The sequence below is a fragment of the Balaenoptera acutorostrata genome, chromosome 2 (genome assembly GCF_949987535.1).
Source record: "Balaenoptera acutorostrata chromosome 2, mBalAcu1.1, whole genome shotgun sequence".
Classification (NCBI taxonomy): Eukaryota; Metazoa; Chordata; class Mammalia; order Artiodactyla; family Balaenopteridae; genus Balaenoptera; species Balaenoptera acutorostrata.
In genome coordinates, this window is record NC_080065.1 from 128,436,348 (window position 1) to 128,452,161 (window position 15,814).

The window sequence follows — 15,814 nt, forward strand, 5'->3', positions numbered from 1 at the left end:
ATGCCTGTTAATTTTTAAATTTGATAGAAAAAACTCTCATTCTTTAGTCTTGCATGTTCATTTGAAAGCATGCACAAACTGTAGATTAGCCCAGTGTTTGCTTTTCAGAGTTAGAATTGTGCTTTATGGCTAACATTTACTGATTAACCCAACACACACATACACACACGTCTGCTGCCCACTTCTGCTGACAATAGCTGAATAGATAGGTATTACTCTAATTTTTCAACATGAGGAAGCTGAGGCTTACAGAGCTTGAGGTGTATCCAAGATCACACAGCTAAGCATGGAGGACAGAAATAGACAATATTAAAGAGATTTTTCTTCACTGATCTTGTAACTTCCATGAAAGAGTATGTAAATTCCATGATAGGCTTGCAGTAAATGTGTATGGGATTTAATTCAAGAAATGAAATCCAGTGTACCAGAAAAGACATGAGATTAAACATTGTAATAATAAAAGCAATTCTAACAGTAGTTAATATTTATTGAACTTCTACTATCTGCCAGGCACCATTGAAAGTGTTTTATATATACTATCTTAAATCTGTAGATATGAAAATTACTAATCTGTAACCTGGGAAGTTATAATTACTACAGGAGAAGAAATAGGATGAATCCCCATCTGAGGGGGAATATATTTGATTGTCTCAGAAGCAAAGGTGAGAATGAAGGTAATATATCCAAACTCCATCAAGGCAAGAACCTTTTCTGTCTTGTTCATTGCTATATGTCCCACTCCTAGAACAGAGACCAGTACGTAGTTATAATAAAACATTCAGTCAACTAGTCATAATATCACTTTTACTGAATTGTTGTGGAGGCCAAATGAGTTAATGAAATGTGTACAGGTAGTACTCAAGATCCTCATTTTAACTGTCTTATGTTTAAACACCTGAGTACTCCTTCCTAAAACAAACAAACAAAGACCTATTACTGTTTGTTCCCATTACTGTCCTGTACTTTACTTTGGTAGCACATTACAGTGATAGTTTGTTATTTCTGGATTCATTTGTTAAATTTCTGTGTCCCCCACTAGAATATAAAAGCCCTGTGGTGGCAGAGCCTGTGTCTGTCTTTTTCATCGCTATACCACTAGTGCCCAGTGGATATTTGTTAAAGGAATGAGGGAAGGAAGGAAGGAAGGAAGGAAGGAAGGAAGGAAGGAAGGAAGGAATGGAAAGGGTCTGAGACTGTATCCTAAGGTCGATAAAACCTTAAACCTGAATAGTAACCAAACCACTTTTTACATTTATACAGCAGTTGATATATTATCCAAGTGAGTTCTCCCATTTTGTTCATCTCTTGTATCATTTCTACTAAAATAATCCAGGCCTCACTGCCAGATTACTCCTCCAAATCAATTAAATCCTGTCATGCTCCTGCTCAAGTATCTACAGTAAATCCCTATGCCAGTGTACACAGATCTCAACTCCCATTCTGGTATGTATTTAAGACCACCGTTTTCACTTGCCCCTTTGTAGAGGGCAAAACCTTCTCACTGATGGGATTGGACTGGTATTTAATTCAATTAAAAAGTCAGTTAAAAAAAAAAGTTAAAGCAAGGAAATCGTAAAAAAAAAAATTATACTTGGAAATTTTAAGCTTTAAAACCTACAACCTGTGATTGAACATTTATTTTCTAATCCTCTGATAAAGGTCTAAAGCTTTGGGGAGCCCACTGACTGGCGTTCCGTGTTTTCATTCATGTATAAACTGTACCCACATGGCATCAGTACAGCATAGCTGTTAAGAGCCAGACTGGCTGGCTGGCCTCCACCACCTCTATGAAGAAAGTAACCTTGGGCAACCTAACTCTCTGTGCCTCAGTTTCCATCATCTGTAAAATGGGGATGATAATAGTACTAATTCAAGTTATTATAAACAGTAAACAAGTTCAATATATGTGAAGTGCTTAGACTAATTCCTGGGGTATATTAAGTGTTCAATCATCATTAGCAATTATTATTAATATGTAGTATTACTATTTCCCCAGTTTTCCTTAAAGAGCAACAAATTAAAATACTTACAAAATGAGTGTAGATTTCTAAATTTTTATGGTTCATGCCCCCTGCCCTTGCCACAATCTTTTAAAGTAGTCTTACGTCCACCTAGTTTGACAGCAATTATTTATAGGGCGTTTTTCCATTTAGATTTTATAGAACAACAACTATTTCTTCTATTACTCATATTTCATCATTTTACTTAATATTTAATTAAATCGAGTAATTACAAGAATGACACAAATGGAATAAACATATTTTTTTGGGGAAAAAACTCCCAAAACACCAGGAAGTGTTGGTAAGCATAGAGCATAACTGATGGGAATAGCAATGTGTGGAGTACAGGAAGACATCTTGGCCCCAGTGTTCAGCCTGCCGTGCATCAATCAGTACGTTTTCCAGGGAGAATGGAGAACCTGGATTACTTGAGATGAATGCATTCAGTAGTTTCAGTTAAGAGACAGCCTGATGAAGAAAGAGCACAGCATATACCACATTCATTCCCACCTTTACTGTTGTTTATCACATATATTTCCTTTGACATAAGGAGACCTTGTAACTTATTTTCCTATAGCCCATGATTCCTTGTCGTGGCTGTAGTTTCCATTTATTCTATCCTCCTATCCCTCCACCCCACTTTAGATCTATGATATTAAATGAAAATTGGAATCAAATAAATTTTTATCATTTTTGTATGTATTAATAATTTTGAATATGATAGTTCACTGAATATGTTAATTTTATATTAAGCCAACACAAGCATCTTGTTTGGGTTGTCAGAACTTACTTTAAAAAAACTGTTCCTGGAATGTCTCTGTGTGTCTCATGGTTCTGCTCAGAATCAGCTAGGACCCCGTTTGACCAGGACATCTTATTGCCGTGTGGCTGACAGGGTCTTGGTGCTACAGCTGGGTGTCAGGTCTGTGCCTCTGAGGTGGGAGAGCCGAGTTCAGGACATTGGTCCACCAGAGACCTCCCGGCTCCATGTAATAGCAAACGGCGAAAGCTCTCCCAGAGATCTCCATCTCAATGCTAAGACCTAGCTACACTCAATGACCCACAAACTACAGTGCTGGACACCCTATGCCAAACAACTAGCAAGACAGGAACACAACCCTACCCATTAGCAGAGAGGCTGCCTAAAATTATACTAAGTTCACAGACACCCCAAAACACACCATAAGATGCAGTCCTTCCCAGCAGAAAGACAAGATCCAGGCTCATCCACCAGAGCACAGGCACTAGTCCCTTCCACCAGGAAGCCTACACAACACACTGAACCAACCTTAGCCACTGGGGGCAGACACCAAAAAAAACGGGAACTACGAATCTGCAGCCTGCGAAAAGGAGACCGCAAACACAGTAAGTTAAGCAAAATGAGAGGACAGAGAAACACACAGCAGATGACGGAGCAAGGTAAAAACCCACCAGACCAAACAAATGAAGAGGAAATAGGCAGTCTACCTGAAAATGGATTCAGAGTAATGATAGTAAAGATGATCCAAAATCTTGGAAATAGAATGGAGAAAATACAAGAAACGTTTAACAAGGAACTAGAAGAACTAACGGGCAAACAAACAATGATGAACAACAAATTAATGATATTAAAAATTCTCTAGAAGGAATCAATAGCAGAATAACTGAGGCAGAAGAACAGATAAGTGACCTGGAAGATAAAACAGTAGAAGTAACTACCGCAGAGCAGAATAAAGAAAAAAGAATGAAAAGAATTGAGGACAACCTGAGAGACCTCTGGGACAACATTAAATGCACCAACATTCGACTTATAGGGGTCCCAGAAGAAGAAGAGAAAAAGAAAGGGACTGAGAAAATATTTGAAGAGATTATAGTTGAAAACTTCCCCAATATGGTAAAGGAAACAGTCGAGCCCAGGAAGCACAGAGTCCCATACAGGATAAATCCAAGGAGAAACATGTCAAGACACATATTAATCAAACTATCAAAAATTAAATACAAAGAAAAATATTAAAAGCAGCAAGGGAAAAACAACAAATAACATACAAGGGAATCCCCATAAGGCTACCAGCTGATCTTTCAGCAGAAACTCTGCAAGCCAGAAGGGAGTGGCAGGACATATTTAAAGTGATGAAAGGGAAAAAACCTACAACCAAGATTACCCAGCAAGGATCTCATTCAGATTCGACAGAGAAATTAAAATCTTAACAGACAAGCAAAAGCTAAGAGAATTCAGCACCACCAAACCAGCTTTACAACAAATGCTAAAGGAACTTCTCTAGGCAGGAAACACAAGAGAAGGAAAAGACCTACAATAACAAACCCAAAACAAGAAATTGGTAAGAGGAACATACATATCGATAATTACCTTAAATGTAAATGGATTAAATGCTCCCACCAAAAGACACAGACGGGCTGAATGGATACAAAAAAGAAGACCTGTATATATGCTGTCTACTAGAGACCCACTTCAGACCTAGGGACACATACAGACTGAAAGTGAGGGGATGGAAAAAGATATTCCATGCAAATGGAAATCAAAAGAAAGCTGGAGTAGCAATTCTCATATCAGACAAAATACACTTTAAAATAAAGACTACTACAAGAGACAAGGAAGGACACTACATAATGATCAAGGGATCAATCCAAGAAGATATAACAGTTGCAAATATTTATGCTCCCAACATAGGAGCACCTCAATACATAAGGCAAATGCTAACAGCCATAAAAGGGGAGATCGACAGTTACACAATCATAGTAGGGGACTTTAACACCCCACTTTCATCAATGGACAGATCATCCAAAATGAAAACAAATAAGGAAACACAAGCTTTAAATGATACACTAAACAAGATGGACTTAATTGATATTTATAGAACATTCCATCCCAAAACAACAGAATACACTTTTTCTCAAGTGCTCATGGAATATTCTCCAGGATAGATCATAGCTTGTGTCACAAAGCAAGCCTTGGTAAATATAAGAAAATTGAAATTGTATCAAGTATCTTTTCCGACCACAAGGCTATAAGAGTAGATATCAATTACAGGAAGAAATCTGTAAAAAATAGAAACACATGGAGGCTAAACAATATGTTACTAAATAACCAAGAGATGACTGAAGAAATCAAAGAGGAAATAAAAAAATACCTAGAAACAAATGACAAGGAAAACACAATGACCCAAACCCTATGGGATGCAGCAAAAGCGGTTCTAAGAGGGAAGTTTACAGCATCACAATCCTACCTCAAGAAACAAGAAACATCTCAAATAAACAAGCTAACCTTACACCTAAAGCAATTAGAGAAAGAAGAAAAAAAAAACCCCAAAGTTAGCAGAAGGAAAAAAATCATAAAGATCACATCAGAAATAAATGAGAAAGAAATGAAGGAAACAATAGCAAAGATCAATAAAACTAAAAGTTGGTTCTTTAAGAAGATAAACAAAATTGATAAACCATTAGCCAGACTCATCAAGAGAAAAAGGGAGAAGACTCAAATCAATAGAATTAGAAATGAAAAAGGAGAAGTAACAACTGACACTGAAGAAATACAAAGGATCATGAGAGATTACTACAAGCAACTATATGCCAATAAAATGGACAACCTGGAAGAAATGGACCAATTCTTAGAAAAGCACAACCTTCCGAGACTGAACCAGGAAGAAATAGAAAATATAAACAGACCAATCACAAGCACTGAAATTGAGACTGTGATTAAAAGTTTTCCAACGAACAAAAGCCCAGGACCAGATGGCTTCACAGAGGAAGTCTATCAAACATTTAGAGAAGAGCTAAGACCTATCCTTCTCAAACTCTTCCAAAATATAGCAGAGGAAGGAGCACTCCCAAACTCATTCTAAGAGGCCACCATCACCCTGATACCAAAACCAGACAAAGATGTCACAAAAAAAGAAAACTACAGGCCAATATCACTGATGAACATGAATGCAAGAATCCTCAGCAAAGTACTAGCAAACAAAATCCAACAGCACATTAAAAGGATCATACACCATGATCAAGTGGGGTTTATCCCAGGAATGCAAGGATTTTTCAATATATGCAAATCAATCAATGTGATACACCATATTAACAAATTGAAGGATAAAAACCATATGATCATCTCAACAGATGTAGAAAAAGCTTTTGACAAAATTCAACACCCATTTATGATAAAAAATCTCCAGAAAGTAGGCGTAGAGGGAACCTACTTCAACATAATAAAGGCCATATATGATAAACCCACAGCCAATATCGTTCTCAATGGTAAAAATATGAAACCATTTCCACTAAGATCAGGAAGAAGACAAAGTTGTCCACTCTCACCACTATTACTCAACATAGCTTTGGAAGTTTTAGCCACAGCAATCAGAGAAGAAAAAGAAATAAAAGGAATGCAAATTGGAAAAGAAGAGGTAAAGCTGTCACTGTTTGCAGATGACATGACACTATACATAGAGAATTCTAAAGATGTTACCAGAAAACTACTAGAGCTAATCAATGAATTTGGTGAAGTAGCAGGATACAAAATTAATGCACAGAAATCTCTTGCATTCCTATACAGTAATGATGAAAAATCTGAAAGAGAAATTAAGGAAACACTGCCATTTACCATTGCAACAAAAAGAATAAAATACCTAGGAATAAACCTACCTAAGGAGACAAAAGACCTGTATGCAGAAAACTCTAAGACACTGATGAAAGAAATTAAAGATGATACAAACAGATGGAGAGATATACCATGTTCTTGGATTGGAAGAATCAATATTATGAAAATGACTATACTACCCAAAGCAATCTACAGATTCAATGCAATCCCTATCAAACTACCAATGGCATTTTTCACAGAACTAGAACAAAAAATTTCACAAATTGCATGGAAACACAAAAGACCCCGAATAGCCAAAGCAATCTTGAGAAACAAAAATGGGGCTGGAGGAATCAGGCTCACTGACTTCAGACTATACTACATAGCTACAATAATCAAGACAGTATGGTACTGGCACAGAAACAGAAATATAGATCAGTGGAACAGGATAGAAAGCCCAGAGATAAACCCGTGCACATATGTTCACCTTATCTTTGATAAAGGAGGCAAGAATATACAATGGAGAAAAGACAGCCTCTTCAATAAGTGGTGCTGGGAAAACTGGACAGCTACGTGTAAAAGAATGAAATTAGAACACTCCCTAACATACACATACACAAAAATAAACTCAAATGGATTAAAGACCTAAATGTAAGGCCAGACACCACAAAACTCTTGGAGGAAAACATAGGCAGAACACTCTATGACATAAATCACAGTGAGATCCTTTTTGACCCACCTCCTAGAGAAATGGAAATAAAAACAAAAATAAACAAATGGGACCTAATGAAACTTAAAAGCTTTTGCACAGCAAAGGAAACCATAAACAAGACAAAAGGACAAACTTCAGAATGGGAGAAAATATTTGCAAATGAAGCAACTGACAAAGGATTAATCTGCAAAATTTACAAGCATCTCATGCAGCTGAATATCAAAAAAACAACCCAATCCAAAAATGGGCAGAAGACCTAAATAGACATTTCTCCAAAGAAGATATACAGATTGCCAACAAACACATGAAAGAATCCTCAACATCACTAATCATTAGAGAAATGCAAATCAAAACTACAATGAGTTATCACCTCACACTGGTCAGAACGGCCATTATCAAAAAAGCTACAAACAATAAATGCTGGAGAGGGTGTGGAGAAAAGGGAATCCTCTTGCACTGTTGGTGGGAATGTAAATTGATACAGCCACTATGGAGAACAGTATGGAGGTTCCTTAAAAAACGAAAAATAGAACTACCATATGACCCAGCAATCCCACTACTGGGCATATACCCTGAGAAAACCATAATTCAAAAAGAGTCACATACCACAATGTTCATTGCAGCTCTATTTACAATAGCCAGGACATGGAAGCAACCTAAGTGTCCATCGACAGATGAATGGATAAAGAAGATGTGGCACATATATACTATGGAATATTATTCAGCCATAAAAAGAAACAAAATTGAGTTATTTGTAGTGAGGTGGATGGACCTAGAGTCTGTCATACAGAGTGAAGTCAGAAAGAGAAAAATAAATACCATATGCTAACGCATATATATGGAAACTAAAAAAAAAAAAAAAGTTTCTGCAGAACCTACAGGCAGGACAGGAATAAAGATGCAGATGTAGAGAATGGACTTGAGGACACAGGGAGGGGGAAGGGTAAGCTGGGACTAAGTGAGAGAGTGGCATGGACATATATACACTACCAAATGTAAAATAGATAGCTAGAGGGAAGCAGCCGCATAGCACAGGGAGATCAGCTCGGAGCTTTGTGACCACCTAGAGGGGTGGGAGGGAGACGCAAGAGGGAGGAGATATGGGGATATATGTATATGTAGAGGTGATTCACTTTGTTATAAAGCAGAAACTAACACACCATTGTAAAGCGATTATACACCAATAAAGATGTTAAAAAAAAACACAAAACTGTGCCTACAGCTATCATAGCTATTAGATGTCTCTTTAAAATAGTATCTTGTCTTTGGGAAACACTGCTGTTTTTGTTTAACTTTAGAAGGTAAGAGGTTCAAGGGAATCCAGCTGAGCTTCGAATGCCCCATCTCTCTCTGTTTCAATATTTGCATGTTACACCAGACATGCCTTTTATAAACAATTCACACTTAGAACAGCAAGTTCTTAATCATAATGAATTCCACTTCGGCACTTCTTTTTGTAATTGGAATTAACATTCTCACATGAACTGGGAAATGTTAAATGGTTATCAGCATCCCTGGTGTTTTGCTGCTTCTCACGATGCTTTCAATGATTTCATCATAAGCTACCTAAAATATCACAATTTGTACTCGTATGCATGATATGCTTCTGAGTGTCCTGTTAAGTCTGTATTCTTTATGCCGGCAGAACTTAGTCTAAGCAGTACCTGATTCAAAGTTGAAGTAAATATCAGCAGATAAATGAGATAAATGTTGCAGTGAGCAGGAACGTAATGTTTTTAGTGTCTGGAGATATTACAGCAAGCACACTGAATCATTGTAACAAGTATTATGTACTTTGTTTTTCATCCGTGGCATTTGTGGCTGGCCATTATGTCATTAGCTTTCTTCCTCTTCTGATTTAATCTCCTTTTATATCCCGTGTTCCTTTGGTAGAGATTGTCTCAATTGGCTCCATTTCTAGGTGGGACCTCAGCTCATTTTTGAAAACCTACATTTCCATTTTAGTGCTTACACCTTATTTATTTATTAGGTCACCCTGGGCTTTTGTTTTGTTTTAAGCTAAGTTAGAAATAGTGGCGTTAAAAGATCAAAACATCCTTGGCATGGGGGGGGGGTCCCTTAACAGGATATGAATGTACTTTATATCAGACTCTGAAGTGTTAAAAAGGACATTGGTTACAACTTCTAAATTTGATGTCAGTATTAGTCAGTTAAATTTTCTGTAGCCTCTTGTTTGTCAATATGAGACCTGAATTTGAAATCCAGTTCTGTCACTGGCTTAACTGAATCAGCTGGGGCCAGTCATTCACTTCTCAGTCTTGCTTTTCTATTTGTAAAAGAAGCATAATGATATCTACCCCTGCGACCTCACAGGAATCTGTAAGTCAAACAGGATGATGCATACAAAGGGGTTTTTAAACACCAAGTTTGGGAAAACAGGGAGCAATGTGTAGAATTTTTTCATTGTTAATTCACCACAACAAAAGTAATTATTAATTTTATAGAGAATTGTCATTGCCTCTCTTTACTCATTGCCCAGATAATCAGTGCAATGGGTGGCCTGAAAGTTTGAGCAGAGGAGTGACAATTCAGAAGAGTGCTGGAGCCAGCTGTATCAGCTTGGGGAGCTGATTGCTAAATTTTCAGGACTTCTGTAAGTCAGTTGTTCATCATGGCCAAGATTAAAAATGAAATTATTTAGAAACTTTCAATTAAATAAAATACTTTAAAAAGAAGGGTAATAAATGCTCAAAACTTTACTTAATTATGTTACTATTATCTATGCTTTAAAATTATTTCTGTCCGTCCTGCATAATGGATATCCTATATAATTGGTGTGATACAGCATCTCTTCCCAACTTTGCATTCAGAAATGTTATTTCAGTAGTTTGAAATCAATCATGGTGTAGTATTTACACTATGGAAATTGGAAAACACTGCAAATCAGAGCTTGATTTATTGTGTTGATTGTCTAAACCTAAGAAAGTGATAGGAGAAAATTTTAACAATAAAGATTGAACTTCAAAGTGTGTTCCTTTATGAATAACACAAAAAATTGAGGAAATATTTTTCTAGTACTTGAAAACTATTATCTGATCAGCAAAGAAGCACTCATATTGTTGACAAAGTGTAGTCCGAACGTACATCTTTGCTGTTTCACTTTCATCTCGCCCATTAATGTGAAGAAATCACCAACACTCATGTTTGAACTTCAGTGGCATGAGCACCTTCTTTGCTGAATTGAATATTCACCAAACATGATCTGCTTTTGCCAAACATAATTGAATTGCAGCTGTAGGTTGACTATGGATACAAGAGTTTGGCAAAAATCATTGAAACCATTCTGTGAAAATCAATGGGTTATATATGGATAGAATTTACTGTAAAAAAAAGTGTTGTATATTTTATTCCTTTTTGGTAAATTGTGTGATATGCATTCTTTATATCAGTAAAATGTATAATAGATACACAGATACTCTCTCCCAGCAGCTGTTAAACATTTATCAGCACACTGATTATGGATGTAATCTAATTTACTACTTGAAAGCTTATTCCGCCTGTAACGTGGAGCCTGGGGCGCAGAAGCTAAGACAGGAAGCAGGGAGAGCAGCGAGGAGGCGGGCGCATTGGTCCAAGGTAAGACACAGGTTTGTACTGGGGTGGTGGCAGCAGAGGTGGGAAGATATGGTTGGACAGGGGAAGCATTTTGGAGGCCAAAGGAAGGCGCACCAGTCATTTAGCAGCTCCATGGAAGAGATGGACTTTCAGAAACTGCCCTTGCTGAAGGAAGACTGTCTGGCAAAGACTGAGAAGGCCCAGTGGTTGGAGGAAGTGAGTGCATAGAAAGCTGCACCTGAGAGAAGGAGTCGGGAGCAGCATGTGGAAGGAGGAAAGGAAACAGAGGCAGTGCTAGAGCTCAAGTCCAGATCTTTGAAGCACATGAAGAAAGTTAGGCTTGATTGCTCTGCAGTGGGAAAGGGGAGGGGAAACCCCAAATACCAGTAACATGTCATAACTGGAACTCAAGTACTCAGAAGTTTTCTTACTCATCTCGAAATTTTATTAAGATTTTTGCCCATATATCTGGAGAAATTCATAATTCGAAAAGACACATGCCCTGCAGTGTTCATTGCAGCACTATTTACGATAGCCAGGACATGGAAGCAACCTAGATGTCCATCAACAGAGGAATGCATAAAGACGGTGTGGTACACATATACAATGGAATATTACTCAGCCATAAAAAAAGAACAAAATAATGCCATTTGCAGCAACATGGATGGACCTAGAGATTATCATACTAAGTGAAGTAAGTCAGACAGAGAAAGGCAAATATCATATGTCATTGCTTATCTGTGGAATCTAAAAAAAGGGGTACAAGTGAACTTATCTACAAAACAGAAATAGAGTTATAGATGTAGAAAACAAACTTACGGTTACCAAGGGGAAAAGGGTGGGGGAGGGATAAATTGGGCGACTGGGATTGACATATACACACTACTATATATAAAATAGATAACTAATAAGGGCCTACTGTATAGCACAGGGAACTCTACTCAATACTCTGTAATAACTTATATGGGGATAGAATCTAAAAAAAGAGTGGATATATGTATATGTATAACTGATTCACTTTGCTGTACAGCAGAAGCTAACACAACATTGTAAATCAACTATACTCCAATAAAAATTAATTAAAAAAAGATATTTGCCCACATAGAGGGATTATTTTTTCATCCCAATGCCTTGATCCTATCCCAATCTGCAGTAGATTCTTTTTTCTAGAGTTCGCCCATATTAATTGTAAAACTCACTCTCACTCGATCACCCTGTGCTACACAGAGAGTGCTGCCTCTTTTTATACTTCTCAGGATCTTGTTATTCTTTGCTTTGTCACAGAAGGCCCCTACTGTAAGACACTCTACTGGATTGCCTACTAGTTACCAGCAAGCTTCTGGCTACCACTGCTCTCCCTGCTTCCACCCTTACAACCCACAACCTATACTCCATGTTACAGGTTGTATGTTTCAGTCTTAGCATTTTGCGAGAGGTTATTAAATTTTATGGAATTTAAAACATAGCCGATGTTTTGCAAAACAGACAAGCAAACAAAAACAACAACCACCTCCTTCCCATTCACCCAGCTTCTCAATCCTAATGACCAGAGAAAAGACAATTTCTCAACTAAACAGCCACCAACGACTGACAGTTTGAGGATTCAGTTTGGTGTACTTTGGTCTTCTGATACTAGTTATTTTATCCACAGTTCCCATTAATCATGGAATCTTTATTAATAGAAGGGACTTTTCCAACTACTTTTCTCTCCCATTCATTCATTTCTTCAGCAAAATACAATTTCTTCAACAAAATAGCAGCTATTACATGTTAGGCCCCAGTGTAAGGCTGCAGGGATATAAAAATTATGAAGATACAATCTGTGTTCTGGAGGACACGGAGACAGACACAGTAACAAGTCATTATCAAATAAGGCAGACTGGTAGAAATGTGGTGATAGCTGCATCTGCACTACATATGCATCAAGTCATCTGGGTGTTTAAGGGTAGGGAGGAAGGTGTGGGTGTAGAGATGGTGGTCAGGGAGGGCTTCTAGGAGGTGAGCATGACTCGTTTGAATTATGAAAGGTCTTCTCCAGCTTATTTGGTTATTTCTCATGGGAATAACACAAAGAAAACTTGCCATTAGTATTTTATCAGGACATTTTTGTGATGGATTTAAAAGAAACCCAACTGTTAAAGCATAAAGAAAGTTTCTTGATTTACTTAAAAGTCAAAAGGAAGTTTAGTTTTAGGCATGGTTGGATGCAGGGGCTCAAATGATATCAAAAGAACTTGAACTCTCTCTCTTAGCTTTACTTTCCTCTGTTTTGGCTCTATTCCTGGGCAAGTTATCTCCACCTGGTGGCCCGCAGCACCTGGATTTAAAACACTCTACCAGCTTAGTAACTTCAGTGGAAAGAAAGTTCTCTTCCAAAAATTTTAGTGGATGTCCTTGGGAGGAGCTTCGTAGGTCTAGTTGGGTCATGTGCTCATCCCTGAAGCAATGACTATGACCAAGAGATGTAAGGGATGTATATTCTGATTGCCAAAGCCTAGGTCAAGTGCCCACCACTGACATTTAAGAGTAGGGTTCAAATGGGAGAGAGCGAGAGAGAAGGAGAGAAGGACAGAGAGAGAGAGAGGAGAGATGCTCCTCCCAGTAATTGGGCTTTTAAATTAAAGTAGGAGAAAAGGCCATGCAGAAAACAACAGATGTCCACTACAACAGCTATTCATCAAAATACAGTGACACAAATATCATATTTTACATTTTAAGGGAATTAGTCATGACCTAAAATGTTTGTCAGCAAAGAACCCTGAAAACTAAGTATAGTTGTTACAAGTCCTACTGATTCCTCTTCCCAACTTTAATAGAAGAATAAGGATTTGTACTTTAAAAATTTCAAATAGTGTACAAACAAACTATCGCTTTGCAGAAATAATACCTCTAGTAATCGGCTCTTTTCAGTTGATGTAGTGATGTTTACAACTTTTAAGCTAGTTTTATAGTCTTTCACAGAAGGAACTTATCTCACTTGCTTGTGATTCCAGTGAACGTGATGGGGTATTAGAAGGCTGCTGTGAGCCTCTGCCTGCTTATTTTGCTCCTTCTGTCTTGACAAGCTGACTGTCACGCAAATGTCTCCAGCCTGGGCACTGGGCAGGCAGGAAGCCAGAACCAGTAATAGAAGCAGGACGCACTCCATGAATACTTGCTGATTAATTTTAGCTCCATAGGCCTGATGGGTTTTCCATCCCTATAATTACCATCAGCAAATAGTTATTGAATTATGTCCAGCATATTTTTATTCCTCTTTCCTTGGTCCTGATTTTCATTTCCTATTTTACCTCCCTGTGATTTCACATGTGTTTCTGTTCATCAGACCAACAAATCTGTTTCGAATTGCTCAATTTCATTCCACATATGAGATATCTATCTATCTATCTATCTATCTATCTATCCATCCATCCATACATCCATACACCTATCCATCTACCTAAATTTAGTTTTATTATAAAGAGTTCAAGTACTCCCTGATATTAGTGAGGGGATAAATTGTGAGGGGGGAAAAAAATAAAAGGTTATTGAATGGCTATTCTGTTAGTACATTCCACATATGCCTTACAAGTCCATCTTTATTTATTTATTTATTTATTTATTTATTTATTTATTTATTTATTTATGACTGTGTTGAGTCTTCGTTTCTGTGCGAGGGCTTTCTCTAGTTGTGGCAAGTGGGGACCACTCTTCATCGCGGTGCGCGGGCCTCTCACCATCGCGGCCTCTCTTGTTGCGGAGCACAGGCTCCAGACGCGCAGGCTCAGTAATTGTGGCTCACGGGCCCAGTTGCTCCGTGGCATGTGGGATCTTCCCAGACCAGGGCTCGAACCCGTGTCCCCTGCATTGGCAGGCAGATTCTCAACCACTGCGCCACCAGGGAAGCCCAAGTCCATCTTTTTTATTAGAAATAATGCCTAATAATGCTGTAAGTCTCGACTGGGTCGTTCTGTAGAGCAAATGGAGAGCAGTGAGGAGTGAGGGTATGAGTTATGAAAATGATAAGTGGAGAAAGATTTTACAGAGGGAAGATTGGGGGCTCCCAAGAAAAAATGACTATCTTCGTATGGATGGCATTAGAAGAAGAAAACATAGTTTTAGATATTACTGCTGTCTTAAAAAAAAACTTTAAAATATACATGCTAAAAAATACATACTTATTTTTAAAAATCCAAACATACAGAAGACAGAAATGCATAAATTAAAAAGTAAAAACTCTCCCCCATATGATCCCATCTTGCAGGTGTAACAGTTTTAACGACTTGGTGTGCATTCTTCCAGACCCTTCTTGTCTATGCATGCACACACAGTTTCTTAAGAAAAAAAAAATGGGATTTTACTATACGTTTTTTCAACTTTATGCATCAAGTAAGATGTTTCTGGACGTCTTTCCATAAAACATTTTCAGGTAATACAGCACAGCTTTCTACTGTTTAGCTATAATTTATTTAACCTTTCCTTATTGACAGATATTTAAGTTGTTCCCAATTTTTCACGATTGTCAGCCATGCTGCAATGAATATCTTTGTATCTATATCTTTAGGCACCATCGTGAAAGTATTTCTGTAGTATAGAATTGGAATTACTAAGGCAAATGTGATTCATGACAACCATTAAGCACCCAAATGTGCCACACTTATGGGCTTATTAAAAAACTGCTTGTCTATTACCAGCTCACTTTCTACTTTCATCTTCCTCCAGGCATTCTAGAAAAATTCAGTTAGAGCACTAGTCATGGATGGCTATGCAAAACAAGCTACCACCTGAAGATCCTTCACGTCTTGCTTATGGATCCAGTTTTGCTGGATGCATCCTTATGTTAACTTATTATAAATTCAAGAGGATTGGTTTACCTATGAACTAAGAAGAGTCACCTGCATGGGATCATTTAGGGGCACCACAATGCTTCTGATGCTCAATCTCCATCCTATGAGGGTACCTGGTATGTCTTCTACGATAACC